Raw genomic sequence first — 26,686 nt, 5'->3', positions numbered from 1 at the left:
AAAATGGAGATATAACCCCTCCAACAGTTTTTATGATGTGCAATCTTCCCAAGTTTTTTTTTTCTATGCAACTACATTTACTAAAATGGGCTTATAATACATGCTGTTTTATAATCTCAATTTCCCTCTCACCCTCTCTTTACTTAACAGTGTGTGAGGACATCTTTTTATATTACTACAAATTTAATTAACTGATTCTTTATGATTGGAGCCCTGGTGACGCAGTGGTTGAGAGTTTGGCAGCTAACCAAAAGGTCGGCAGTTTGAATCCATCAGCTGCTCCTTGGAAACCATATGGGGCAGCTCTGCTCTGTCCTGTAGGGTTGCTATGAGTTGGAATTGACTTGAGGGCAATGGTTTTTTTTTTTATGATTGGGCATTTAGGTGGCTTTCGATTCATAGTTTTTGGAAAAAAATGCTGCAATCAATATCTGTGTAAATATACATTCCCCCCTTAGGCTAAATTCTTAAAAGTGGTATTTCTGAGATAAGGGCATATATATTTTAAACTCTAAGAAAAATAAAATAAAATAAAATAAAATAAAATAAAATAAAATAAAATAAAATAAAATAAAATAAAATAAAATAAAATAAAATAAAATAAAATAAAATAAAATAAAACAAGCCCACTGCTGTCAAGTCCAATTCATAGCAACCCTATAGGACAGAGTAGACTGCCCCACAGAGTTTCCAAGGAGAGCCTGGTACATTCAAACTGCTGACCTTTTGCTTGGCGGCTGTAGCACTTAACCATTACACCACCAGGGTTTCCTTTTAAACGCTGGTACATACTAGTTGATATCCAGAGAGCTTTTACTCTTTTACGTGGCTACCAACAGTGGTTGAGATGGCCTACCTATTTCTCCATCTCCTTGTCAGTCTTGGATGTTGTTGTTGTTAGTCTCTTATATGTTTGCCCATTTCGACAAGGCAAAAATGATATCTCTTTCGTTAATTCATATTTCTTTTATTACTGTATTTTTATGCAAATAACATGCACATTATAAGTTTTTTCAAACCATGCAACTCCCCCAATGTGTTATTTTCATAAGTGCACTATACCAATATTTTTTTTACACGTTGCTGACTTTCAATTGTATTTTTTTTTCCTGTCTAATGGATTTAATGTTACTGTGATAAAACTGATCTCGTGGCAACTTCATTTAAGGTAGGTATTTTTCTAAACCAAGTGCAACCATTGGTGGATTGAATAGGCTTGTGGTGGAAATGAGACGCCATGTTGAAACCAGAGTATGAATGCAAGAACTGTAGAAATTAGAAAGTTAGAAATGATTCTAGGCCTAAAACTACAAGAACAAGATGTTGTTTATATTCTATTGCTTTCATAAATCTTAAACTGAACCATACTTTTTGATAATCAAAACCAAAAAACCAAAAACCCAGTGCCGTCGAGTCAATTCCGACTCATAGCGACTGTATAGGACAGAGCAGAACTGCCCCATAGAGTTTCCAAGGAGCGCCTGGCGGATTTGAACTGCTGACCCTTTGATTAGCAGCCGTAGCACTTAACCACTATGCCACCAGGGTTTCCTTTTGATAATCAGCATCTTTGAAATCAACAAATAAAAGTCACCAGAAGAAATTGTATTTTTATCTTAAAACAGGCCATTTTAGTTTATTCCCTCATTATCATCATCAGTGGTTCTCACTCTCACAGAAAGGCCATTAAAGGAATTAGAAATCCAGGTGAAACCTGCCTTAAGATCTGGGATTCCTCTTTTATTTGCCGGAAGCTTTGCTTTGATCTGAATTGCAACAGGAGAGACAGCTTGATTTTGTTCCCTTCAAGAAATAATTCACTCTTTCACGTTGTTTTCCAACTCAGGCCATTTCGTTTTGGGCCCACGACTTGCACGTTTTCCCTAATTCATTCTCTCCAGCTCCTTTTTCCCCTTTCTCCATCTGCAAATGGACGACTCTCCAACCTCCACGTCTCTCGCTGTCACCCTGTTACTTGTTTCTTCCACTCTTGCAACGACTTTCAGTTTGAAGGCAGCAGTATAGGACTTGCGTTTAATTTCTGCCATGATCCTAAAGGGTTCTAAGATTTATAAACTGAAAAAATGTGCACAATATATTTGATAACTGGCTAGTTCTAGTAAAGAGATGGCGAAATTCAAATGTGGGGTGTACAAGAAGCAAGTATCTTTTTATATGCTGCAAGCATATGACTAAGGTGACATGATCATCTATCAAAGACACTGGCACTAATAAGACATAATTAGACTATGAAATAAGCAGACCTAACATAGCTTAGCGGAAGCCCTGGTGGCATAGTGGTTAAGAGATACAGCTGGTAACCAAAAGGTCAGCAGTTCGAACCCACCAGCTGCTCCTTGGAAACCCTATGGGGCAGTTCTACTCTGTCTTATAGGGTCGCTATGCGTCAGAATCGACTTGACGGCAATTTTTTTTTTTTTAAAACATAGCTTAGTGGTTTCACTTAAGATGATCTGATAAGGTTTTTGAATTCAACTGTTGAGCCAACAGCGATCGTATATCAGTTTTGTTCTATTTACTCCTCCAATTAAGAGCCAGAGTTTGAAGATGACTGTGATAATCATACCAATGCAGATTGATTCACAATTTTCCTAAATAGTCGTGTGTATTTAGTCCTCAAGACTATTTCATTACTCATTTTGTCAAGTTTCAAAAATGCCTCATTAAGATTTTACATCTAATATATTTTTTTAATTTAGGAAGAATTAATACCTGTATAATGTTTTATCATCTTATTCAAGAAAAAGTACATCCCTCCAAGTCTTTACTTTTAAAATACATTTTACAATTTTATTTGTCTATGTCTTGCCCATTTTATGTTTGTTTTATTTCTGGGTATTTTATGTTTTGTGGTTACTATTGGAATTATGGTTTTGTTTTTTTTTTAAACTGGGCAATTTTGGTATATAGGAAAGCTATTGCTATTTATATATTTCTTTCGTAACCAGTTACTATTCTGAATTATTCTCATTTCTAGAAATATCTTAGTTCATCTCTTTGACTTTACCGGCTAGGCAATTAAATATATTAGTACATTTCTCAATAATTAGGCATTCTTGCATTTCTTAGACAAATTCCACTTAGCCGTGGTAGGTTTTTACATTATCAGTGGTTTGCTTAGTTTATCTATCTCTCCTTGAGTCAATCTTATAATTTCATAGATTGTTTCCTCACATTTCCAGTTTATTCCAAAGACCCAAATCGAACATTCTCCTATAACTCTTCTGATTTTCTCCATCTATGTTACGTCTCCTTCTTAGGGGCAGATTTCGTATTTATTTTCTTTTTTCTTGCAAAGGTTTTAATTATATTACAGATAGTCCCCAACTTATGAGGGGGCTGCGACGGCTCTGTTTTTAAGTTGGTTCTGATATAAGTAGAATGCTTTTTTTTTTTTTTAGTTTCAATAGCCTGCTGTATGGCAGTGTTTTCAACAGTAAATCATAATGTTGAACATCTGTGAGTGAACATGGAGAATGATAATGTCAGCAAATCAGGCACTGCAACGTTGTATGTCTCCACTCTCCATGCCCACTGTTGTCGAGTCGATTCCGACTCATAGTGACCCTATAGGACAGAGTAGAGGTGCTCCATAGAGTTCCCAAGGAGCGTCTGGCAGGTCTGAACTGTGTAGTACATATTAATAATGATAAGATGTGCCAAACAAACAAACAAACAAAAACCAGACAGTCGTAAATGTGGTTCATAGTAACTCGAATATGTCGTAAGTCGGGGACTGCCTGTATTATTATTAAACTTTTCAGTTTACTTGTCAATTCTACCCTTTGTCTAGCTCATTAATATGCCTGTATCTCTATTAAATTCATTCTCCTGCTTTCTTTAGTTCTGTTTTGTTGGTTTTTCCCAACTTCTTGAATATTTATTTTCATTATTTCTTGTTTGGTAACAGTAGTGTTTAAGACTATGGTTTTTCCTTTACATACGGAGTTTTTTTCCAGATCCCACAGGATTGCTGTATAAATTTCTGATTGGCACTATATTAAAATATTCTGAAATTAATTTATTGCTAGGTGGATAGTTACGAAAGTTTAACTGGATGGTTTCTCAATTTCTGAGTGGATTTTTTTCTTGCTTTTGCTTATTTGTCCTTCTTTTCCATTGTACTCAGAGAATCAATGGTCTGTACTATTGCTGCATTTTAAAATTTATTGCCAATTTTGTTGTGCCCTGCATATGGTCAATTTACTGGGAGTGAGGACACACACTCTGTTCGCAGGGTATGTTATTGTTAGCTGTCAAGTCGATTCTGACTCATAGCGACTCTATGGGACAGAATAGAACTGTCCCATAGGTTTTCCTAGGCTGTAAAATTTATGGGAGAAGATTGCCAGGTCTTTCTCCTGTGGAACTGCTGGTGGGTTCAAATCATTGACCTTTCAGTTAACAGCTGAGTACTTAATCATTGTACCACTGGGGCTCCTTTCACACAGTATAGAGCTGGACGTGTGTCTAGTCACTCAATATAATTAATTATATTATTCAGGAACAAGTCTTGAATACTGATCTCTGTTCAGGGCAGCTGGCAGCTGTGCACAAGTTAAAGATGTTTGTATGAGTGTGAGCACTGAGGCTGGGGAAAGCTGAGATTTTTTTCTAGTACAGTCTAGTGTCCCTATGGCTCAGGGACTTGCTAAAATCAAGAGCTCAGCAGCAGGACCAGGGAGCAAACATAAAGAACCTCCAAGTAGCCAAAAGGAACACACAGTGTTCATGTGCTCCAAAGCTATGATTTTACCCAGAGTCAAGCCTCTAGACCCTAGCTCATAGCCTCTGGATCTACATTGTACACTGCTTTCTCATGAACTTTATTATTAGGCTTTCTAGACCACTGAGAATTGTTGTTGTTATGGGAGCAGATTGCCAGGTCTTCCTCCCATGCAGCCACTAGGTGAGTTTGAACTGCCAACCTTTTGGTTAGCAGCTGAATGCCTAGCCGTTGCGCCACCAGGGTTCCTTCCCAAAATGAGGATTAGGAGCAACAAATTCACAGATGAGCAAGCCAAGCGTGTGGCTGACAGTAAGAAAAGCAGGCCTAAGTCCTCAGTGAGCACAGAGGATATAGTGTAGTGTAATTACTAATGCTCAAAGGAACGAGCTTCTGCTGGACATCACCCATTTGTGACTCCAGGCTTGATCTCCACTCTTCTCTGCCTTCCTGCCTGGGAGGCTGGCATCAGCCGCTTGTCTCATCTGCCACAAGGGCTTCTGGTTGGCTTTGGCCCAAGCCAGGCATTTTCCTGGAGGGAGGGAGGAGGGTGAGGTTGGTGCTGCATGCCTTGACTAAAGGTCACAGCTCCAATCAGGGGCCCTCTCCACAAGGCCCTATCTCTAGCTTCCAGCAGCTGCCCCCTCACCTGGCTGGTTCCAGCCTAGAGAGGATACTAACTCCAGGGCAGTGCGCTATCCCTGTGGCTTCCCTACTCCCAGCCCAAACCTTTGCAGTAGTCCCTTCATTGCACTCTCCTCAAATTACCCATCTGTTTGAACGCGCTGTTTCCTGCTGGACCCTGACTGATACAGAGCTGGTAGGAAACTTAGGAACCATTCAATGCAGCCATCTCATCTTTTGTTTGGGAAAGTGACATGCTCAAGGTCACACAGGAAGTTCATGGCTGACTAGAACTAGAATCCAGATCTCTGGGTCTTGGTTTGGCATTCTTTCCTCTCTCGTATTCTCTTTTTGGATCAAATTATGCTACATATAGAGGGCTAAGATAGACTGATACACATGGAAGAATATGAAAAATAAATCAAAGATTTACCACCCCCTTTCATTGGAAGCACGCCCAGCTAATTTGATCTTTCGAATCATTTCAGGGGGAGTGGGAGGGAAGGTAGGCATATGTGCTCTGCTTCTCATTTTGATTCAATATTCTTTTCTTCTTATCTGCATTTTCTACTCTTTGTAATAACTATAGTAAAGAAATAAAACAAGGACATGCATAGGAGTTTTGAGAAATGCTTTCAGTCTAAAACTTCTGGGGTTTAAAAAAGTAGACAGATCTTCAGCTATTTAGAGAGCTCACCTATCCAGAATAGTATGATTCCAGAGAGTTCTGGAATGTTCTGAGGAAGAGATTTTACCGAGTTACTAGATGAGGCATAGTTGTTTCCAGGCCCTGTACTGATTCTTTGCGTGTGGATTTACTGCACAGTCTGAAATAGGAAAGTCTTAAGAAATGGAATTCAGAGGCATCTTAAAATCAATCTCATATCACTTGGCTGATTTCAGTGTTTTTAAATTAAAAAAAAAAAAAAAAAAGGAATAATTAGGGAATTTCTAGTCACAGTTGAGGTGCCCAAAGTGCATGAAAACCAAAAACTAAACCCTTTGCTGTCGAGTTGATTCTGGCTCATAGCGACCTTAATAAATAACTTTTCCTGATGTCCCACTGTTCTAATCCTTATCCTTTGCACAACTCCTTGAACACCTGGGCAAGGTAGAGATGCCTTTTCTCATCATCCAAAGGCACTGAGAGCAAATCCACAGGGCCAGCTTCGGGGCCCAGCTGTACCTGAATCCACATTTTCAGTTAAAATACCCAATGAGTTCCCCTTAGTTTGCCTAAACCAGTTGGATTTATTGTCACGAGCTAGTAGAGCTAGTTAGTAAAGTTAGTAGAGCCGCCTTACACGTCTGTCAGTTTGTTGTACTGTGGTGGCTCGTGTCTTGCTGTGATGCTGGGAGTTATGCTACCAGTACTTCAAATACCAGCAGGATCACCCATGGTGGACAGGTTTCTGCTGGGCTTCCAGACTAAGACAGATGAGGAAGAAGGACCTGGAAAAGTTAGTCAGTGAAAACCTTATGAATAGCTGCAGAACATTGTCTGATATAGTGCTAGAAGATGAGCCCCTCAGGTTGGAAAGCACTCAAAATACGACTGGGCAAGAGCTGCCGCCTCAAAGAAGAGTTGACCTTAATGACGTGAATGGAATCAAGCTTTCAAGACCTTCATCTGGTGATGTGGCATGAATCAATGACAACATCAGGAGGGACTAGTTCCCAGAGAAGGACATCAGGACATCATCCTTGGTGTCTTAGGCTGGGTCCTGTAGAGAAGCAAAACTAGTAAAGTGTATGTATGTATAGATTTATATCAAGGAAATGGCTCATGAGGTTGTAGAGGCTGGAATGTCCCAAGTCCGTGGGTCAGAATGGAGGCTTCTCCTGATTCACATAGCTGCTGGGGCTGGTGAACCTGAGATTGGCGGGTCGGAGAGCAGGGCTCTTGTTCACAGGCTGTGATCACTGACGAATTCCAAGATCAGCAGGTAAGCTGCTAGCTCAAGTCCCAAGAACCAGAGGTCAGAGGAACAGGAGCCAGCTGCAGGACCCAGAGCAAGCAAAAGCCAGAACATCCGCTTATATTTGGATGCAGGCCACATGCCCAAGGAAACTCCCTTTCAACTGATTGGCTACTCACAGAAGATCCCATCGTAGGGATGATCACATATTAACAATGAGAATCATGGCCCAGCCAAGTCGACACACAGTCTTTATCACACACTTGGTAAAGTAGAGGTACAGTGAAAAAGAGGAAGACCCTCAACGAGTTGAATCAACATAGTGGCCGCAAAAATGGGCTCAAGCATAACAACAATTGAGAGGGTGGTTCAGGATCAGGCAGTGTTTTGTTCTGTTGTACATAGGGTCGCTGTGTGTCAGAACCGACTCAATGGTACCTAACAACAACAGTTGAGCTGAAAGGGAAGTGAATTGAGTGGCTTTGTCCTCTGAATTTGCTGGGTGTGGTATTGAAGTTGGAAACCCTGGCGGCGTAGTGGTTGAGAGCTACAGCTGTTAACCAGAAGGTCGGCAGTTCAAATCCACAGGCGCTCCTTGGAAACTCTATAGGGTTGCTATGAGTCGGAATCAACTCGATGGCAGTGGGTTTTTGGTTTTTGGTATTGAAGTTGCAGGTTCCCTTGGAGATCCCAGAACCCCTGGTGACATAATGGTTAAGAGCTGCAGCTGCTAACCAAAAGTTGGCACTCAAATTCACCAGGTGCTCCTTGGAAACTGTATGGGGCAGTTCTACTCTGTCCTATAGGGTTGTTATGAGTTGGAATCGACTGGATGGCAACGAGTTTGGTTTGTTTGTTTTTTTTGGAGATCCCTTCTCCCGCCAATCCCATCAGGAACCTGACTGCAGAGGCCAGAGTTGTGTGAAAACAAAGTCTGAGCTTTGGGTACAGATGAATTCTTTCTGGGTCACTGGTTGCCATCTGCTATACATCAGGGAAGAAGGTTGGAGCCAGGGCTTTGAACTGGTTTGTCCTGGTTTGAACCTCTGCTGAAAATCTGCATTTCCACCCCACATATACTGAATCAGAATATACAGTTTAACAAGATCCCCAAGTGATTCTTATGAATAATAAATTCTGAGAACCACTAGTAGAGTAGTAGTTCTTGAAATCGGTCCCTAACCAGCAGCATTAACATTGCCTGGGAACTTGTTAGAAATCCAAAGATTCTATAGTCCTGGTTGAAGATGCCAGGAAATTTTTATTAGCTGTGGTGAGTTGATATTTGCCTGAGACCCAGGATCTCCCAGCCTTTAACCAGCTACTTAATCAGCCACAGGTTCTTGAGGGAGATAAGCATAGACTAATAAATGATTTGTTTCAAATCATTCAAACACTGCAAACTCTACTGAAATTTCCTGGTAAGAATTCTGGTGCATGACTTCTTTAGTAAAAGCATGGACTTTCTCTTTTTGGGGACTGGATTCCAGCATTTGTGAGTGCTGAGTGAGAAAAAGGTAGGTAGAGGGGAGCCTTGTGCTCCCTCTGGGAACCAACATGTTCCTTCAAGCTTTATGGAGCCCTAGGAAGTGCTCAGCTGTTAACGGAAAGGTTGGTGGTTCGGACCCACCCAGTGGCTCCACAGGAGAACAGACCTGGTGATCAGCTCCTAAACAGATTACAGGCTATGAAACCGTATGGGGCAGTTCTACTCTGTCACATGGGGTTACTATGAGTAGAAATCAACTTGACAGCACACAACAACAACAAGGACTCAGCTCCTAAATGACACTGGTTCTTGTTATGTTGAGAATATAAGGGTCTTCCCACCACTGTGGTCTTTCTTCAAGCCACAGAACTACCCTCCTCTTCTCCTTCCACCTACTCCCAGGGGCACCTAAGTGGGTCAAAGGATTGCAAAAATGGAAAACTGAGCTCTCCAGGCTTCTTGACTGATTATCCTACATTAGCCTGCCAAGTGATAATGGCAAATCTGCCTTCAAATAAGTGTAACAGCCCAACATTCAGGCCAACCTTCAATTAGCAGCTGAGAGTGGAAGTATTCAATTTTTTACCACTACGTTGTTAAGTGTAGGTTTTTTTTTGTAGATGTTCTCTGTCAAGTTGAGGAAATTTCCCTATATTCCTAGTTTTCCGAGAGATTTTTATCATGAATTGATAGACGTTGATTTTTGTCAAATGTTTTCTCTGCATCAGTTGATATAATTATGTAATTTTTTTTCTTTAGAAGAACATGCTTGGCATTTCTCAAGCTGAAAGAACCGAAGAAAAAAATTTAAGCCTCGAGTTGCAATATTGAAGGATTCTATGGGGGAAAATATTGAATGACGCAGGGAGCATCAAAAGAAGGTGGAAGGAATACACAGTCACTGTACCAAAAAGAATTGGTCAACATTCAGTCATTTCAGGAGGTAGTATTTGATCAAGAGCTGATGGTGCTTAAGGAAGAAGTTCAAGCTGCATTGAAGGCATTGGCAAAAAGCAAGGCTTCAGGAATTGGCAGAATACCAATTGAGACATTTCAACAAATGAATGCAGCACTGGAGTTGCTCACTCATCTATGTCAAGAAATTTGGGAGACAGCTTCCTGGCCAACTGACTGGAAGAGATCCGTATCTGTGCCCATTCCAAAGAAAAGCCGACCCAACGGAATGAAGAAATTAGCGAGCAATATCATTAATATCACACACAAGTAAAATTTTGCTGAAGATCATTCAAAAGCAGTTGCAGCAGTACATTGACAGGGGATTGCCAGAAGTTGCAGCTGTATTCAGAAGAGGACCTGGAACAAGGATATCATTGCTGATGTGAGATGAAAGCAGGGAATACCAGAAAGATGTTTATCTGGGTTTTATTGACTGTGCAAAGGCTTTCGACTGTGTGGAGTATAACAAATAATGGATAACATTGCGAAGATTCGGAATCCTGGAACCCTTAATTGTGCTCAGGAGGAATGTATGCACAGACCAAGAGGCAGTTGTTCGAATAGCACAAGGGGGTACTTCCTGATTTGAAGTCAGGAAAGGTGTGTGTCAGGGTTGTATCCTTTTACCATACTTACTCAATCTGTACACTGAGCAGATAATCTGAGAAGCTGAACTACATGAAGAAGAACACGGCATCAGGAATGGATGAAGATGCATTAACAACCTGCAATATGCAGATGACAGAACCTTGCTTGCTGAAAGTGGAGAGGACTTGAAGCACTTTCTGATGAAGACCAAAGACTACAACCTCAGTATGTATCGCAGCTCAACATAAAGAAAACAAAAATCCTGACAACTGGACCAATAAGCAGCATCATGATAAAGAGAGAAAAGATTGAAGTTGTCAAGGATTTCGTTTTACTTGGATCTACAATCAATGCCCATGGATGCAGCAGTCAAGAAATCAGACGATGTATTGCATTGGCAAATCTGCTGCAAAAGACTTCTTTAAAGTGTTAAAAAGCAAAGATGTCACTAAGGATGTCACTTTGAGGACTAACATGTCCCTGACCCAAGCCAATATATTTTCAGTCGGCTCATGTGTATGTGAAAGCTGGACAATGAATAAGGAAGACTGAAGGAGAATTTATACCTTTGAATTATGACGTTGGTGAAGAATATTGAATATACAATGGACTGCCAGAAGAATGAACAGATCTGTCTTGGAAGAAGTACAGCCAGGATGCTTCTTAGAAGCAAAGATGGCAAGACTTTGTCTCACGTACTTTGGACATATTATCAGAGGGACCAGTCCCTGCGGAAGGACACCATGGTTGATAAATAGAGGGCCAGTGAAAAAGAGGAAGACCCTCAGTGAGGTGGACTGACACAGTGGCTGCTACAATGAGCTCAAACATAACAAAGATTGTGAGGATGGCACAGGACTGGGCAGTGTTTCCTTCTGCTGTATATAGGGTCACTATGAGTCAGAACCGACTCGATGGCACCTAACAACAACAACCACAGCCTGTTAATATGTTTTTTTTTATTATTATTAATATGGTGGATTGTTAATATCATTAGTTGTTTTTCAGATATTGAACTGGTCTCGTATCTCTGGATCAAACTGCACTTGGTCATGGTGTGTAATATTTTTATGTACTACTGAATTCTATTTGCTAATATTTTGTTAATGATTTTTGTGTCTATATTCATGAGGAATATTGACCTATGGTTTTCTTTTTTTTTTTTTTCTTTGAACGGTCTTTGGTTTTGGTGTCAGGGTAATATTGGTATCAAGGTAATATTTGTCACAAACTGATTTTTGACAAAGGTACAAAAGAAATTCAATGGAAGAAGGGTCATCTTTTCAACAAACGGTGCTGGAGCAATTGAATACCACATATCCATACCTTGTAAAATGAGTTGGGTTGTGTTCTTTCTTATATTTTGTCAAAGATACTGTCTAAAATTGGTGTTAATTCTTCTTTAAACAAGTCAACATGATACTGAAAGTCTTAGCTAGTGCAATAAAGCAAGAAAAGGAAATAAAAGGATTTTATTTATATTCCAAAACAAATATTATTCGGTGCTGAACAGAAAGAGAGCATTATTATCATGCCTCCTTTCTTTTTCAACCCTTTGTTTGTCCTGGAGTTAATAATTGTTTTGTTTTTCATTTGCTTAATTTTCTCTGTAACTGTGGTTAACTTTTCCCATATGTTCCATCTTCTGGTTGCTCTTTAGGCCAACAGTATACATCTTCCAGGGTCTTGCCTTCGTTGCCCTCCTGGGTTTGCTCTCCTGTTTTCCAGATCCTGTGTCTTACTCTTTCTTGTTTTCCACTTGTTATCTAAAGAAAGGGGCATGTGGAAGGTAGAATATTTGAGTTTTTGGATGTCTGACAGTGTCTTTAATCTGCTATGCCTCTTGATTGGTAATTTGACTGAAAATAGACTTTTAGTTTGAAAATAATTTTCTTGCAAATTTTGAAGACATTGCTCCACTGTTTTCTAGCAACTTGCTGCTGAGAACTCAGAAACTGTTTTGAGTCTTCTTTCTTTCTTTGTTACCTATTTTGTTCCCTTTAAAAAGTTTTTGGAATCGACTCGACGGCAATGGGTTTGGGTTTTATTCTTGGTGTTCTGAAATTTCACAGTGGTGTATACTGCCTAGGCTTTTGAAACTCAAAAAACCTTTCTCAAAGTAAGGTCTTTGCCATGAGTTTCAAAAGTCTATATCGTCGTAACTCTAAAGCCAAGGACTGACTGTCTTGTTCTATGCTTTTCTGTAGCACAATCACTCCCTGAGGCTATAAATGCCATTGACAGAATGGGTAAAAGGCTAGAAGATAGATGAAAATGCTAAGGGGGAAAAGAAAGTGACCCTGGGTCTCAGGATTCCATAGAATACCATTGTGAAATGCCAAGGAAAGGTTTGTAGATGAGGGCAAGGGAAAGAGATCTTAAAGAGAATTAAAATCCCAAGAAACCTAGTTAAGCCGTGGGGGAGTGGCCAAGTGATTTCTATAGTTGTGCTCATTCTTGCCTCAGTGCCTTTGCTCAGTTCCCTGGCTTGGAATTACATTTGGCTGCTAGTTACAAGCACTCACTCCAGTGGTCTAAATACATAGCGGCTTATCTTCTCATGTAAAGGAAGTATGGAAGTAGGTGGTCCAGCGTGGTTATGGTGGCTCCATGGTCATGAGGAATCTGGCCTCTTTTTCTCTTTCTGCTCAGCCACGATTATCATGTTGCTTTCATCTTCAAGGCCTCAAGATGGCTGCCGGAGTTCAAGTCATCACATTCAAGTTTCAGGCAAGAAGAAACTTGGTTTCTGGCCGTGCAATTGCTTTTAAGGAGACTTCCAGGAAATCCGTCCAGCAACCTTAACTTATATCTTATTGGCCATCATGCAAGCATGCAAGGGAGGCTGGGAAAAAATATATGTACTTTATGTGTGTGTGTGTGTGTATATATATTTTAAAGCTGCCAAAAGTGACGTTCCACTACCAAGGTGGAAGGGGAACAGCAGTTTCTGTGGTCATGTGCTTCCTCCTCAAACTACTCTCTACCACCTGAGACCTTGCTCCTTCTGGAGTACGCAGATGAAGTGGCATCTCCATTTCTCTGATGTCCTAGGCAGACTTCCATCAGACAGCTGCCAACCCCATAATGCACTCAGAGACCCCTTCTCTGTTTTTACATCATTTTTATTTCCTCCTGGAAAGTGCCCACCTGGAAAGTGTTCAAATTCAGCCTAGCCATGGAGGCCTAGCCATGGAAACTCCCTCCAGGATGCCCTCCCCGATTCAAATGGTCCTAGGCAGAATACCTCTCCTTCTTTCTCCAGAGTTCCATAGCGCTTTGTGTAGTCACAGTAAGAGAGGGAATTAGGGAGACCAACTCTTCCGTTTTGCCCAAGTCTGAGAGGTCGACAGGACATAGGATTTTCAGTATTAAAACCAAACCAAAACCAAACCTGTTGCTGTGGAGTCTATTCCAACTCAGTCCCAGACAAAAAGTCCTGTTTTGTCCAAGCCTGAGAGGTTTCCTAGGACGCAGGACTTTCAGAGCTAAAACCAGGACAAGTTGGTCACCCAACAGGGGATAGAACATAGAGCTTGAAAGCAGAAGATAGGAAGGAGAGTGCTGGCTTTGCCACTGATGGACCCTATGGTCTTGGGCCTCTGCCCCTCAGTATCCTAATCTGTGTAATGGGACTACAATCAGCTTGGCAGGATTGTGAGGGGAATGAAAGGGGATCCTGTACGTGAAGGATTTTTGTAAATGTGATAACGTGAATGTGTGACATGCATTTTACTATTGTGATTTCCTTTTTGTGGTCCACATCACTTTCTGCTGGGTATAAAGGTTATTTGAATTCTTGACTCATTTTCCCTCTTAGACTGAGAAAGCGGAAAGAGTAAGCCCCACAAATCAAAAGAACTCAGCTATCTCTTCGTAGCCGGTATGAATTTACCCCCCGACAGTCATTTGCAAGAGCCATCACAGTATTTTATAAGTGGAATTAAATCCGGCTTGGAGCTTCCAGTCACCTCTGTTGAGTCATTGCTTGGGGTACATGGGTAAGGATTGTTTACACAGTCCAGAAACTTCAGCCACGCTTGTGTTCATCAGCCACTGATGGTCATTGTTGAGAGCTTCATGCTAAAGCCCAAATGGTTCATTCCAAGGAAAGATGGCTCATTCCCTCCAGGCCAAGCCAGCTCCGAGATCTGTTGCAGCAGCTCACAAGGTCTTAGACCTTGGGTTTCAGTCCCTGGTTCCTGTGGGCCACCTCATAAAAGGCCCTGTCCCCTCCTTGGTGCTGCATGAAGTGGGTACATGCCTTCATGTCAGTGGTGGGGTGGAGAAGACTGCTACCGAGTCTTGAGAACCGATTGTGGGCACCTCTTCCCAACTTTCTGTTCAGTGATGTAATAGTGGTAGCTTGAAATCACCCGTGGTGGAAGTATTTACACCACAGAAATTGATTATTGTTGTTGTCAGCTGCCATCGAGTTGGCCCTGACTCATGGCGACCCCATACGCAATGGAATGAAACACTGCCTGATTCTGTGTTATCCCCATGATTGGTTGTGGGTCTGACCTTGGTGATCCATAGGGTTTTCATTGGCTGATTTTTGGAAGCAGATCGCCAGGCCTTTCTTCCTAGCCTGTCTTAGTGTGGAAGCTTCGCTGAACCCTGCTCAGCATCATAGCAACATGCAAGCCTCCACTGACGGATGGTTGATAGCTGCATATGAGGTGTATTGGCCAGGAATCAAACCCAGATCTCCTGGGTGGAAGTTGAGAATTCTACCACTGAACTACGAATGTCCCTCTACGGAAGTTGGTAAACACTACAAATCAGGACACGCCCACCCACCCCTCGCCCTCAGAGTAGGTTATTAAACATTCACCTGCACCCTTTACCACTCTTTCCTCTCACCAAACCCTTCCTTCCTGTCTCTGGGAAACTCCAGGGGGAGTTGAGCCACTTCCTGCGCATCCCAGAGCCCCTACCCACCCAAGGCAAGTCAGCTCTTTGTGACCAGAACCAGACTTGAGAAAACAAAGGCCTTTCCACTCTCCTCTGGGGCTGACCTGAGGACACTGAGCCTTGCTGGCTCTCTTGAGAGAAGAAAGGGGAGAGTCTTCTCGTTTTGCTTTCTGAAATGTTCTCTTGAAAATGAGTCTACAATATCATAAAAAACAACCCCCGCCCCAAACTCAAACCCATTATTCTGTAACATGGCACCCAAGCTTTAGGAACTGGTGCCAACCTCCTCGCCTCCCTTGCTCCCCTGCAATCTACACACGCTTGCTAAAATGTCCCATCCTTTCTGGAGTCTTCCCTGAACCCCCCAGGCTTGGGGAGATGGACTCCCTGGATTCCCACAGCCCCTCCGCCCCCAGGGCTTTCCTTTACACCAACACTAATCACACTCTATTGTCACTGTTTATCAGCTGTCCCGTGAACTGAGACCCTCCAGATCAGGTCTTTGCAATTTGCCCTGTCCTTCCAGTGCCGTTTATGGGGCAAGTTCCTAAGAAACGCGTTTCTGTTGAGTCGATTCTGACCCACGGCCACCCCACATGTTACAGAGCAGAACCACTTCACAGGGTTTTTTTTGCCTGTAGTCTTTATGGAAGCAGGTCGCCAGACCTTTCTTCTGCAGCGCCACTGGGTGGGTTCGAAGTGCCAACCTTTACGTTAGTAGTCAAACACAAACTGTTTGTGCCACCCAGGGACTTTGCCATATCCTAAAGCACCACTAATTTGCTCATGAGGCAATCCCACCACATAGAAATTCCTCCCTGCAGTGCCAGGCTCCCTGTTCTTGTCTCAGTGGCGTAGATGGATGGGTAGATGGAAGAAGGGGTGCTAGACAGTAACCCACTCCACCACGGTCACAGTCAACTGGGCGATGCTCTGGATGCCTCCTCCCCCCCGGGCACACTCCGACTGGGCGTTGGCCCCTGTCAGGAGTCACCCCCAGGTCTGGTGCCCGGGCCCCACTGCCAGGCCTTGCTGCAGCTCTATCTGACCTCTTGGCTTCTGTTGCTCTTTATGTAACTGAGCACTAAATGTTCTGTCTGAGAGGCTGGCTCCAAGGAATTTCTCATTTTCAGATATTTATGCCTTACACCGAAGACCAAATCCTGCTGGTTCCTGTCTCCTGTCTCCTCACGGCATCATTAGTAGTTTTCAGGAGCTGCTTTGTGTAAGTGGATCTGCCAGCTTGTCACTGGTGAGTTCTAAGTTACTAGTGACACTTGAATAAATGCCCAGAATAACTCCAGCCATCCAGCAATGCATAACCGGGGAGACAGAAACTCAAAGACAAGAATTTATACAGGAAGAGTGGAGATCTCATTTATAAAACCCCAGCAATAGTTTGTGTCTTTCTCCAAGGAGCTAAGCAAACTACCGTTGCTTCCAACCACTTTCTCAGCTCTTGTGTGAGAAGGATAAGAAGCAGACACTGGCGTTCCCATGTCGCAGCCGGGTACACTGTAAAGCAGGAAAACTATGAAAAGTTAAAGAAAACTAAGTAGTATATAGGTAAGTAGGAGTCATTTAAGTGAATATACACAAAGGGAAGTAGTGAAGTTGGAGAGAGAGTCTCATTCATTCATGCATTCATCCCATAGGCTTTAATGAGCCCCTATGCGCCCCGCTCTTGCTAGGGATGGGGACGGGTAAAAGGATTCACGAAACAGGGCCTCACATGTTCAAAGTCTAGTGGAAGAAGTAGGCACTTAAGCAAATAGCTTTGGTTTTATATGTGCAGGGCCATCAGGTACAATTGCGCAGGTGTCCTGCCCAAAGGTTCTCTGCTGAAGGGACAGGTGGGGCCTGAAGTCTAGTCCTTGCTGTGCTTGCTGAGCCTGTGCTCTGGTGAGGAGCTGGGTCTGCTTGGGGAAGGGGAGCCCTAGTGGAAGCCCTGGATTGCAGAGCCCTGGCCAGTCCCAGGAACCCAGCTCCATATTTGTATAACATTATCTGCTATAAACCACTCCAGATACTACCCATAAATGGATATCCCAGTAAATAACAGCAGGCCTGGGCCTCTTCCTGTCTCTGGACCTCAGTCTCCCAACTGCAGTGTGGGGAAGGGCAAGATGGGTATGGGGACCCTCATCAACAGTCTAGATGAGTGAGGTCTTGTGCCTTTATACCTGGAGATGGGGCATAAGCAGAGAGAAATATCAGTGAAGTCAAGGTATTCTAGTAGGGAGACCTCAGGTAAGTTGAGTCCAGAATAGCTAATAAGGACAGAAGGGCAGCCTGAGACCCAGTGCCCAAAGGGTAGAGTAGGTCCTGTCCCAATGCCGGAGGCCATTTTGGTGGGTGGGATGATTGGAAGTACAGACCAACTGGAAGGCCCGGAGGATGGTGATTGGCATATAGAGATCAGTAGGGGACCCAGGGCAGATTCCAGCTTGTGGGTTCCAGAGTCTTTCAGACTTTTCAGAAGTACAAGGGCCAGACTAAGAAGCAGGCACCAAGACAGGGTCTGGGCCAGCATGGAAACAGAGGTGGGATACGGGGGCCTTTCCATGGTCTGCTTAGCACTGCCACCAAAAGGTTGGTGATTCAAGTTCACTCAGAGTCACCTCAGAAGAAAGGCCTGGAGACCTGCTTCTGAAGAATCAGCCATTGAAAACCTGTGGAGCACAGTTCTACTGTGAGACAAGTGGGGTCGCCATGAGTTGAAATCAACTCATTGGCCACTGGTTGGTTGGTTGAACAGCAATGGGCCTCCAGGGGTTCAGGCACCATCAGTGTCTTCCAGGACCCCAGATCCTGGCTCAGGAGCTTGCAGGTGGGAACCCCAGTAAACTCACCACCCAGGAGGAGCCAAGGAAGGCAAAGGTGGAGAACAGGAGGCAGGGATGGAATCTGTGCACGACTGAAGCGGAGACAATGTGATCCCTTGGGCAGTGCTGGGGGCAGTGCAGTCAGACACCTGAACTCAAATCTCAGCCCCAGCACTCTCTAGCTGGGTGACTTTGGGTAAATGACTTCTTCTCTCTCAGGTCTCAGTTTGCTCATCCATGAAATGGGCATGGTCATCTTGGCTTTGCAAAGTGATCATGAGCATTAGTGGAGTTGGATGCAGAGTCCCAGCAGAGGGCCTGGCTCCTAGTAGATTTTAATAAACGAAGCCTTCTGCTAATCTTAGCAAAACATGCTAGAGTTTAGCACAGGCATGAATAGGGAACAGCTTTCTAGTGTGGGGAGAAGCGACGTTCCACCTGTCCCCCAGTTTATTCAAATGCCTCCTTCTGCTGCACATCCGGATGAAGGGGTGGTGTAGGACCCGACATCGAGCTCCCGTGGTTCCTTCCTTTACTAGAAAGAATTGTCTTCTAAAGACAGTGACAAGCTGTATCCAGGGGAGCTTGAGATGGGCTTTCTATTTCGGTTGTCGATGGTGTCAAACAAATCCTTGAAACATACTGTCACATTGGATTGGACAGAAAGGGACAGGAGATCCGAACAGACACAGGAATCTCGTACCTCTGTGAGGGGCACATCAAACAACGGTGCATATCAGCATGTCCCTGGGTTGATCGAGCAGACAGGCTCTGGGAGTTTCAGAAAGAGAGCTCTGTTAGTGACAAAAGGGGAACATGTGGCTGTTACAGTGGTAGGAGCCGGTGGGAGGAATTAGCCACAGCCCCGCACACTTCACCATTTAATAAGCACCCCTTAGTTTATCCTCCTAACAACCCAGTGGGGGACATGTTGCCTCCATTCTACAGATAGAGCAACCGAGGCTCAGAGAGGACAAGTGGCTAGGCCAGGGTAACAAAGTGAGGAAGGGGTGAGACCAGAACCAGAACCCAAGTACCTGATGCCAGAGACAGGGTCTTCTCCACACAGGGACCTGATGAAGCCTGGCCTCTGTGTCTTGCCGAACAAAAGCTGTGGGAAATGAAGCTAATGATGCAGGTCTGGGTTTTTTTCCATCCCTTTTTGTTTCTATTTCTTACATTTTCTATTGATTGATCCAGTGTGGGAGTATGAAACCAAGATGTGTTGGTTCTAATTGAAAATTCTTCCCTGTCCCCCAGATTGAGCTGGGTCCCCTTGTCCTGTTCCCAGAGTCCCTTGTGCTTGTCCCATGAAGCTCATGTCACAGGTGGAATTATTTAATCATTAGGGAGTGATTTGTTTAATGTCTTCCCACTTGGCATTAAGCTCCCTGAAGACAGGTCATGCCCCTGACTTACCCCAGTCTTAGAATGATGCCTGGCACATAGTAGGTGCTCAGCAAATGTTGACAGTGCTCCCTAGAGGAAGAGTGGAATTTGGCTTACAGGAGATGAGTGGCGGCTGCTCCAGATGGCAAGATAAGTCTGGGTGGGAGAAAAGCCCAGAATGAGTGTCCACCCTTACCACATCCTCTCAGTATGGAAAGCACAGGGCCTGACACACAGTAGGTGCAAAATAATAATTGAATGAATGAATGTCAAGGGCAAATTCTGTCCAGGGTCCTCTGTACCTGTTTCTTTGCCTGGCTGGTTTGGGTATTACTGGCTCCAACACATACAATTTGAGCGGCAGGAATGCAGAGAATTTGGTCTGGGAGCTTTTAGAGAGTCCTCAGGCATCCTGTGGTATTAATAGATATTCCCTTATCCTAATGGAAAGAACCCCAGGGCTCTGGGCCTATGCTGGGTGTCACTTGGAATCTGGGAAATCAGAGATTGGACACTGGCTTAGACTGATGGGAATGGTGACTGGATAGCTAATTCACCCCGTAGGGACCTGGGCTGTGTGAAATTCCTCTGCCTCAAACTTCAATTGGTCCAAGGCCTGGGCAGAGCTTTGCCAAATCCGCAGTAGGGGGCCCAGGGTGAGTGGGCCAAGATGAGGCGTGTTGTATAAATTCTGTTTGGGCAGGAACAGCTTTAAGGTATGGGCAGCAGGGAAAGCAGAATGATATGGTGGACCAGTGCTATGAATGTGTGGCTTTGAATGAAGGTGTGTTTTTATCTAGCTCCTTTCCTGCCACAGGACCTTTGCACATGCTAGACCCCTCTCCCTTCCCTTGCAAGACTAGCTTTTGTCCTATTGGCCTCAGCTTATTTGTCATTGCTCAGAGGAGCCTTCTCTGACCACCCTATTAAAAATAGATCTCTCCGTCTCCCTTATTTACTTTCTCAGGCCCTTGTTTGTTGCTTTCATCACATGTATTAGAATCTGTAATCATTTTACTTACTTGTCTGTTAACCTGCATTTTTAAAAATCTATTTCCCTCACTAGAATGTAGCTCCATGAGGACAGGGATCATGCCTGTCTTAACACCACTGGCCACCAAAGGCACAGAGCAGGCAGTCACCTGGAGTGGAAGGGTGTCTCGTTAATTGAATGAAAAGTTATATAACTGATTGAGATTCCTTTTAAACGTTGCTGTCTGGAAATTCAAAGCTAAATTTGTAGTGCCCCTTTAATAGCTCTCTAGGCCCATTTCTGCATGCTGATTTTTATTTGACTTCAACTTACTCAGTGGACCCTTTTTCCATTACTTCATGTTACTGATGATTATAATTTTTTGTAGTAATCATATTTTCCCCCATGACTTAAAGCAAACATGATGTATACTGCAGGCTAGACACGTTATCTTTGTGTAATTTCTGCAAGACAGAACAGTGTAAACAAGTGCAACAGAGCTACAACAAATGAGGTTTTCCCCTCAGCAGGACTGTCCATCAGCAAGAACTTTCTGGTAGGTCCTGGTACACTGGGGCTCGAGCCTACCTTGGAAGCCCTGTGATAGGCAAGCATTTTCCCATGAGTGGACAAGGACCACAGCTAGTCTGCATAGAGCTTCTGTGCAAGTTAGGAAAAGATGCCCCTGTGGGTAGACACAGCACTGTGCAAGGGCAAAAAGTTTGGCAAATAGTTGGCTGGAATTCAGTGCCCTCTTGCTCTCTTGGTTGAGTGTCTTTGTGCAGTAAACAACCTGCACCACTGTACATGGTGATCCTAAATGGACAGCTTTCAAAGTCTAGGGACCATTCCACTTGCCTTGGTAGTTGGATGTACTCCCTATACGACTGCCTGTAGTAAGTATTAGCCATGGAAAGCATGGCTGAAAGAGGACAAGGGGAATCGTGGCGATAGCAATGCTTATTGGGCATCTAGTCTGGGCTAGCCACTGGGCCAGGTTCTGTGTATATAAATGTATGACCTGGTCTTTCCCTCCAGACCAATGAAGGGAACAGACAGGCAAATAAAATGGGAACAAATTCTTAAAACGAAAAGGATGTCAAGATGTGGGAGCAGAGGAGAGAAGTATACAACTACCTCAGGAGTCATGAGCATCTTCTCAGAGGGCATACTCTATGACTTGGAGCCTTGGACATGTTCCCAGGCCAACAAGGAAAGGGAACGGCATTCCAGATAGGGGGAACAGCAAGCGCAAGAGCACAGACCTCTGAGGCTGCAAGGTTGGATACAGGAACAGAATCTTCAAAGGATGCCCTAATGGCCTCTTCCCACCCTCCCAGGTTTTATCCATCTGAGCAGGGTCCCACATTACCTCTTCTGGGAGCCTTCCTATGCGCCCCAAGTCTACTTCCCCATTTTCTTTGCACACACGCTTGTCTCTTGTAGCCCCTGGCACCTTGCACTGCAGTCATTTGCTTACACTCCTTGTCTCCCACTAGAGCCTGAGCTTCCTGAGGACCAGAGTTGGGACCACCCTGCCTCACGTTTGTGTCCTCCCACCTCACAGTGCCTGGCACTGATCAGGCATTGGAGAAAGTTTTGATCAATGAATGAATAAACAGTGTGCCTGAAGGAGTGAGGCAAGGCGGACTTGGAAGTGAGGCTGGAGAGGAATGCGAGTCTCGTATACTATGCAAGAGGGCCTGGGGCACAGGCAATGGGTGCCATCTCCAGTTTTGGGTGGAGGGTGATATCATGGTCAAGGTCACACCTGTTCTGTGGGGGGTACCAGGGTATTCAGTCTGGCAGGCAGATTCCAGCCCTAGGGCACCCAGGTAGCCACTGACCCTCTGGATCCTTTAAGCACCTGAGCACACAGAGCAAGTTCCCAAGGAGGAGGCCTTGGGAGGTGGGACAAGCCCAGGGCTGTTTACCCTAAGTACTACCTAGGGTATCTTTGACTACAAATAGTAGTGATGCCCTGAATTATCTCACTGAACGAGAAGTCCAGAGGTAAGAGAGCTTAAAGGTTCACAGGGCTCAATACATAATATTATTGAGATTCCTCCCATCTCTCTGCTTTCTGACTTCAGTGTCAGCTCCATCCAAATGCTAGCGACCCTCAGGATTACAAGATGGCGACAGCAGTTCCAGTAATCACACACAGATCCATCAGTATTCAGTCATCAGAGAGGGGCTATTTCTTTCCTAGAAATCCCCAAGCAGACCTCCGCTCATATCTCGTTAGCTCAAATTGGGTCTCATGCTAACCGTTACATCAATCATGGGCAAGAGACTGGGAGTCCCATGATTGGCTTAGACTAATCAGGATCAGTGCTATGACATGGATGGCTTTGAGCAAATGTTATATTTTTATCTAACTTCTTTCCTGTCACAGGGCCTTTGTACATGCTCTTCCCACTGCCTGGCCTTCTTTTTCCCTCCTTTGCATGACTAGTTCCTTTTTGCCCCATAAAACCAAAAAACCAAACCAGCTACCGTTGAGTCAATTTCGACTTGTGGTGACCACATGTGTTTCAGAGTAGAACTGTGCTCCATAAGGTTTCAATGGCTGTGATTGTTTGGAAGTAGATTACCTGGCCTTTCTTCCAAGGCACCTCTGAATGGATTTGAACTTCCAACCTTTTGGAGTAGTCTAGCACTGAACTGTGTGTACTACCCAGGGACTTCTTTTGTCCTATAGACCTCAGCTTATTTGTTGATCCTCAGAGGGGCCTTCTCTGACCTCTGAAGTAGGGCAGTGTGGAGAGAGGGAGGATACTGAACCACAGAGGACAAAGACTCAAATTCCAGACTTGAGATGGGTGTGTCTGTGTGAGAATGAGCAGCAGCCCCTCCAAGGTATACAGAGAAAGGCTGTCTTCAGGGAGCAATGATTCAGTTAAGACAGGAGGAGGGAGGGAGTTTGTTTGCTGTAGGCTGGGGATCCCAGGGCCTCAATGGGAAGGCTGGGGAAGGGAAGGAGTGGGTAAGGAGTAGTGGGAATGGGTGAGATGGTGGAGGCTGGGAGGAGAGCAGTAGAGGAGAGGCACACACACTAGGAGGGCTCCAAAGGGTGTAAGAGCAAAGGCTTCACCAGCCTCTAGTGTTACATTAAACGCTGGCAATGTGACGTCTGGGAGCTTGATGATTTAGGAGTCTGGGCTGGGCATGGTGGAGGCAGGTGTGGCTGAGGCCTGGTCCGTAGGAGGGAGGCTGTGAGGAGGGCACAGGAGACCGCACAGCCTGTCTCAAACACTCAGCCCACATGCCACACATTTGCAGTCCTATATGCATGCTTAGCCTTGCCATTTATTGTAAACTCCTCAGATGCCATGACGCTGCTCTTGCCCAAGTAAGAAGGAAAAGGCTTTGGTTATTACTCAGAGAAATACAACCGCCCAACTGACATCTTCTCCTGGACATCTCCAAAGCTCCCAGTGCCCATGCCCTCAGCCAGGAGAACTGGAAAGCTGGGGACTGGCTGGTCTCTCTCTCTCATTATCTCTCCTGTAGGGTAGTAGGACATCTTTACATGGTGGCTGGCTTCCAAGAGGGCAAGAAGCTACAAGAATCTTAAGGTCTGGGCTCAGAAGACCTAGATTATCACTTTTATTCTCCTGGTCAAACTCCAGCCCAGAATCTAGGAGAGGGGAACTAGGCTCCATCTCTTGATAAGCGGCATGGCAGGTGTACACAAGGATGAGAAGAACTGCTGATGGCCACCTCTGGAAATGAAACCAAAACCAGTTGCCATTGAGTCGACCCCAACTCATAGTGACCCCATGTCAGAGGAGAACTGTGCTGATTTTTTCAGAAGTAGATTGCTGGGTTTTTCTTCTGCGGTGCCTTTAGTTGGACTCGAACTGCAACCTTTCGGTTAGCAATCGAGCACTTTAACTGTACCATAACAGGAACTCCTTTGGAAACAAAAGCTCTGCAGAATTGGTGAACAGCAGATCTGGGGCTCAAGCCCATACCTGTCTAATGCCACATCCACAATACGTTCTTCCATGCCTTTCTGCATCGCTCATCAGATCATGGACTTTTCAAGCTGGGACTGTTACTTTGGTGGTTGGGGAACAATGCTTAAGATCATCTAGTGGTCCAAGTCCTTTGATGCCTTGACCCGGCTTTCCTCAGAAGCAGGTTTTGAGGCCCGGTTTGTGTGCAAGTGGCTTATATGGGGTTGACCCTAGGAAGTCCTGATAGGGGAGTGAGGAAGTGTGACAGGGAGCTAATGGAAGGATGCAGCAATGAGCAGGTTATGCTGAGGGTATTTGGGGCTCAGTCTTGCTGGGGACTTCTGGGAGATGGTATGGAGCATACCTGAGAGGAGGCTGGGATGTTTATCTTTCTACTTCCTGTTCTAGGGTCTAGATCCCATCCCAGACTCATGGAACTCCTGCTTGATCTGACATTCCTTGTTGGGCTTGTCCAAAGACCCCTCCTTTCACTGGCCTCCCAGTTCTGGAGGCTTCTTATTGTTGTGGTCCCTGGGCTGGAGAGACCCTACTGCTGATTGCCATGGAGACACATGCAAGAACCTGAGTGGGCTCTTTAAAAGCTGCTGGTAAAGCTCTAGACTTTTGTAGGACAACAAGTGGTCCCCTCTGCTTGGTGCCCTGGGTTGTCCATGCCTCTCCCAACCTAACAGTGTCTTCTGTCTGTGGGAACGGTAATTAGAACTTGTGGTAGTTTTTTATTTTGGTGGCTGCCAAAGAACCACACTTTCAGTGTTCATGCCCTTGTGTAGTTCCCTCACACATTGACTCTGAGCTTGGATACACGACTTGTTTTAGCCAGCAGGGCAGTAACAAGTATGCTCCAAAAAACAGGCTTGATAAGCACTTGCACACTGGGGGTTCTGGCAACCCAGCCACCATGCTATGAGGAAGTCCAAGCCATCCAGCTGAAGAGAGAGACCATATGAATAAATGCTGGAGGATGAAACAGCACATGGAGAAAGAGATAAGCCACGTGGAGGAACACTGAGTCTTTGGACATGTGAGTGAAGCCTTCTTGGACCTTCTAACCTAACCCTGTCACTGGCTGAATGCAGTGGAGAGAGTGACCCTAGCTGACAATACATAAGCAGAAGAACCATCCAGCTGGGCCCTGTCTGAATTCTTGACCCCCAGAATCTCGAGAAAATAAAATGGTCCTTGTTTTAAGCCACTTAAGTTTTGAATAGCTAGCTACATAGCAATGGAGAACTGAAATAGCACCCACATGCCATGAGTATCTTTGTAGCCACTGTTCCTAAGTTTACTGACACCTCCTTCTTCTGTAAGCGTAGGGGTATTCGTACAAATCAGATATGTCCTGATTTAGATGGGAAAATTTACAATTTAAAGATCATCTAGTTTGAGGAAATGGGGATTAAGGCAATGAGAGCTACCCCTCTGGTTCTGAGCTTGCTAGGGTTGGCAGAGTAGAGACCTTTTCTCTGGGAGGGCATTTTCCTGCTGGAAGGCCCACAGCCCTTCTAGCAGCATGTTTGGTGGTATTGTGCAGCAGACATGATCGCTGTCTTAGTGTCTTAGCACTGCTATAACAGAAATACCACAAGTGGGTGGCTTTCACAAACAAATTTCTTTTCTCACAGGTAGGAGTCTAGAAGACCAAATTTAGAGCCCTGACTCTAGGGGAAGTCTCTTTCTGTGGCTTCTGGGGGAAAATCCTTGTCTTTTCCAGCCTCCGGTCCTAGGTTCCCTGGTTATCTTCACGTGGCATCTGTCTCCCACATTGTCTGCCTGCTTGCTTCTGTGCCTAAGTTGCTCTTTTTGTATCTCAAAAGTAATTGGCTTAAGACTCACTCTGTGCTGATATGATCTCATTAACATAACAAAGAAAACACTGTTCCCAAATGAGATTACATCCAAAAAACAAAAGCTAAACCTGTTGCCATGAAGTTGATTCCAACTCATAGTAACTCTATAGGACAGAATAGAATTGCCCTACGGGGTTTCCAAGCTGTAATCTTTTGGGAGCAGACTGCCACATCTTTCTCCCACTGAGCTGCTGGTGGGTTCGAACTGCCAACCTTTTGGTTAGCAGCTGAGCCCTTAATCGCTGCACCACCAGGTCTCCTTCATCCACACGTACAGGGGTTAGGATTTACAACACATATTTTTGGGGGACATAACTCAGTCCATAACAACCACCAGTGCCACCGAAAGGAATGTGGCGTGCTCCCTGCCTTGCTGGGGAGCTCCGTCTTCTCACCTAGGAGCAAGAATGGAATGCCCAACCCTG

This window comes from Loxodonta africana, chromosome 13, assembly GCF_030014295.1.
Source record: "Loxodonta africana isolate mLoxAfr1 chromosome 13, mLoxAfr1.hap2, whole genome shotgun sequence".
In the NCBI taxonomy this organism is placed as follows: Eukaryota; Metazoa; Chordata; class Mammalia; order Proboscidea; family Elephantidae; genus Loxodonta; species Loxodonta africana.
Note: the sequence above shows the minus strand (reverse complement) of the source record.